This window comes from Bos javanicus, chromosome 7 (genome assembly GCF_032452875.1).
Source record: "Bos javanicus breed banteng chromosome 7, ARS-OSU_banteng_1.0, whole genome shotgun sequence".
In the NCBI taxonomy this organism is placed as follows: Eukaryota; Metazoa; Chordata; class Mammalia; order Artiodactyla; family Bovidae; genus Bos; species Bos javanicus.
The window spans coordinates 19,370,531-19,374,928 of NC_083874.1; positions in this window are offsets into that span (position 1 = coordinate 19,370,531).

Consider the following 4,398-nt stretch of genomic DNA (forward strand, 5'->3'; position numbering starts at 1 on the left):
AGGGTTTTGCACATACTGTTTCTTCGCCGGAAACACTTTTCATAGCTGCTTCCCTGGTTGGTTTCTACCTGTTCCAGAGCTTAGATTGAAATCCCAGGGGAGCCTTTCTTCCCCAGCCTCCAAGATGAAGTTGCTACAACACTGTTCTTTTTCTTGGAACAATTACAGCTTGTGTTTATTTATTAACATGTTATTGGGTAGTGAATTCATTTCTGTTTTTATCGTCAGCTCCATGAGGACAGGAATCATTTATCACAGTATCTGCAGGACCTACTGGTGATTTATTCATTAGTAGGTACCCAATAAATATTTACGTGAATACGTAAGTATCATTTGATTGAACTGTGTGATCAAGTCAGTTAAAAACTTCACATGGAACATAGACCTTCAGTCTTTGAACTTTAAAACAGGTTTTCTTCAGCACCAATTTATTCTCTTAAGCAAAGCTAAGTGAGAAGCAAATAATTTAGTCCAATTTCAGAATTCTATTTATCTTGTAGATTAGATAATTACATCAGTAGGGTTGGTTGAAAATAATGTGGAAAGGCTTCTTTTCATCCTAGTGGATAAGGTAAGGGAGCAGGTCCTGGAATGGGCCTCTCCTTTTAAATAGGATCTTGTTCCCAGCTCTGGAGCGCAGGATGGGCACGCTGCCTTGTCCCACCTGCTGTTTCTGTTTGTTTGATGCAAAGAGGACAATTTAGAAAACCTGTTTTTGGTTCAGGAGATCCTACCAGAGGAAGAAACATAGGACCTGCCTGCCAGCCTAGAATTTTAATTAAAAAAAAAAAAAAAGAAAATAATGTGGAAAAATAGGACATCACTTTAGGCAAGTCATGTCTTACTCAAGGTCTCAGTTTCCTTGTCTGAACCTTTAGGATATTTTCCTTTCTTTCTCTGACATTTTGGCACCTGAAATGATTTAGGCTGGTGGATCACCATTCAGGGAACCCATCAAAATCACATGGGAGGTTTTTCACACTATTCATAACAGCCCCATCAGGACCTTAGGGAAAGAGGTTGGGGCATGTATATTTTAAAGCAATAGATCTGATAGAGTGCCTGATGAACTATGGAATGAGGTTCGTGACATTGTACAGGAGACAGGGATCAAGACCATCCCCATGGAAAAGAAATGCAAAAAGGCAAAATGGCTGTCTGGGGAGGCCTTACAAATAGCTGTGAAAAGAAGAGAAGTGAAAAGCAAAGGAGAAAAGGAAAGATATAAACATCTGAATGCAGAGTTCCAAAGAATAGCAAGAAGAGATAAGAAAGCCTTCCTCAGCGATCAATGCAAAGAAATAGAGGAAAACAACAGAATGGGAAAGACTAGAGATCTCTTCAAAAAAATCAGAGATACCAAGGGAACATTTCATGCAAAGATGGGCTCGATAAAGGACAGAAATGGTATGGACCTAACAGAAGCAGAAGATATTAAGAAGAGGTGGCAAGATACACAGAAGAACTGTACAAAAAAGATCTTCACGACCCAGATAATCACGATGGTGTGATCACTGACCTAGAGCCAGACATCCTGGAATGTGAAGTCAAGTGGGCCTTAGACAGCATCACTAGGAACAAAGCTAGTGGAGGTGATGGAATTCCAGTTGAGCTATTCCAAATCCTGAAAGATGATGCTGTGAAAGTGCTGCACTCAATATGCCAGCAAATTTGGAAAACTCAGCAGTGGCCACAGGACTGGAAAAGGTCAGTTTTCATTCCAATCCCAAAGAAAGGCAATGCCAAAGAATGCTGAAACTGCCGCACAATTGCACTCATCTCACACGCTAGTAAAGTAATGCTCAAAATTCTCCAAGCCAGGCTTCAGCAATATGTGAATCGTGAAATTCCTGATGTTCAAGCTGGTTTTAGAAAAGGCAGAGGAACCAGAGATCAAATTGCCAACATCTGCTGGATCATGGAAAAAGCAAGAGAGTTCCAGAAAAACATTTATTTCTGCTTTAGTGACTATGCCAAAGCCTTTGACTGTGTGGATCACAATCAACTGTGGAAAATTCTGAAAGAGATGGGAATACCAGACCACCTGACCTGCCTCTCGAGAAATCTGTATGCAGGTCAGGAAGCAACAGTTAGAACTGGACGTGGAACAACAGACTGGTTCCAAGTAGGAAAAGGAGTACATCAAGGCTGTATATTGTCACCCTGCTTATTTAACTTCTATGCAGAGTACATAATGAGAAACGCTAGATTGGAAGAAGCACAAGCTGGAATCAAGATTTCTGGGAGAAATATCAATAACCTCAGATATGCAGATGATACCACCCTTATGGCAGACAGTGAAGAGGAACTAAAAAGCCTCTTGATGAAAGTGAAAGTGGAGAGAGAAAAAGTTGGCTTAAAGCTCAACATTCAGAAAACAAAGATCATGGCATCCGGTCCCATCACTTCATGGGAAATAGATGGGGAAACAGTGGAAACAGTGTCAAACTTTATTTTTGGGGGCTCCAAAATCACGGCAGATGGTGACTGCGGCCATGAGATTAAAAGACACTTACTCCTTGGAAGGAAAGTTATGACCAACCTAGATAGCATATTCAAAAGCAGAGACATTACTTTGTTCGTCTAGTCAAGGCTATGGTTTTTCCTGTGGTCATGTATGGATGTGAGAGTTGGACTGTGAGGAAGGCTGAGCACCGAAGAATTGATGCTTTTGAACTGTGGTGTTGGAGAAGACTCTTGAGAGTCCCTTGGACTGCAAGAAGATCTAACCAGTCCATTCTGAAGGAGATCAGCCCTGGGATTTCTTTGGAAGGAATGATGCTGAAGCTGAAACTCCAGTACTTTGGCCACCTCATGTGAAGAGTTGACTCATTGGAAAAGACTCTGATGCTGGGAGGGATTGGGGGCAGGAGGAAAAGGGGACGACAGAGGATGAGATGGCTGGATGGCATCACTGACTCGATGGACTTGAGCCTGAGTGAACTCCCGGAGTTGGTGATGGACAGGGAGGCCTGGCGTGCTGCAATTCATGGGGTCGCAAAGAGTCAGACACGACTGAGCGACTGAACTGAACTGAGTGTGATCTAGTCCAGTACCTTCTGTAGAGGCACTTGTAAACTTTCACCAATCCTCTGCTTCACAAAATTGCTCAACTCTGTCAGAGATTTCAACACTGAAGTTGCAAGCACTTTAGCTCTAGTTACTTTATTGTTCTTCTTACAACTTGTAGTCAGACTTGTTATCCATTGGGCAACTGGCCCCAACCCTGTTCTTCTTTTTGGATTCATTTACTCATTTTGATTCATTCTTAACTTTCGATTCTTTCAACAAAAAATAACTGACGGAAAAAAATCAATAGCAGTAAGCATATATGAATCTGAGAAGCCTTACTGGAGGAGGTGACATTACAAATAGAGTTCTTTTATGCACAAGGGACGGGAGGAAAGATTGGGGGGAAATGAGCAAGAGAGGAATAATGTTAGAAAAGCTCATAGGCAAAAAGGATCATGGGTTATAGAAGTCAGAAAAGGTGATGGGGCCAAATTTTACAAGCTTTGTAGTCCATGTCAGGAAGGCTTTAGAAGTAGTCTAAGGCCAATACTACTGGCCTTAGAATAGGCCAAGGGAATGATGTCATGTGAATTATGTTATAGAAGCATCTTTCTGGCAGCCTTGTAAGGGATGAACTGGAGGGGAGAACCTGAAGCTGGGCACACCAGAGAGGAGACTGGTGGAATGGTCTGATCAGGGCAGAGAGACAGTTGGGTAGCAGAAAGGAGGTACAAGTCATAACCTGATGTCTGATTTGGGCAACTGAATGGATGAACAGGGGACTGGAAAGGAAGGTGATGGAAGACCTCAGAAGAACTGTATATAGCTGAAATTAGCGAACAGGTATCTGAAGATTTGTAGACTCAGCCTTTGGAGTTCTACCTGCCCCTTGGCCTCCCCAGCCTCTGCTGCTGCTACTGCTGCTGCTAAGTCGCTTCAGTCGTGTCCGACTCTGTGCGACCTCATAGACGGCAGCCCACCAGGCTCCCCCGTCCCTGGGATTCTCCAGGCAAGAACAGTGGAGTGGGTTGCCATTTCCCTCTCCAATGCATGAAAGTGAAAAGTGAAAGTGAAGTCACTCAGTCGTGTCCGACTCTTAGCGGCCCCATGGACTGCAGCCTACCAGGCTCTTCCGTCCATGGGATTCTCCAGGCAATACTGGAGTGCGGTGGTGCCATTGCCTTCTCCTCTGCTGAAAGGTCTAAGCGCTTTTCCTGAGACGTCAGGGCCACCTCCGGGACTCCAGAGGTCGCTGCAGCCACCACAGCCCCTCTAGGCTCGCTCCGGTCCACTCTTAGGCCGAGGCGGCCTCTCGGTTAGGAGGCGGGAATGTGCGTGCACTCCCCCGCCGGCAGGGGGCGCCTGTACGCAGACGGGGCCCAGGGC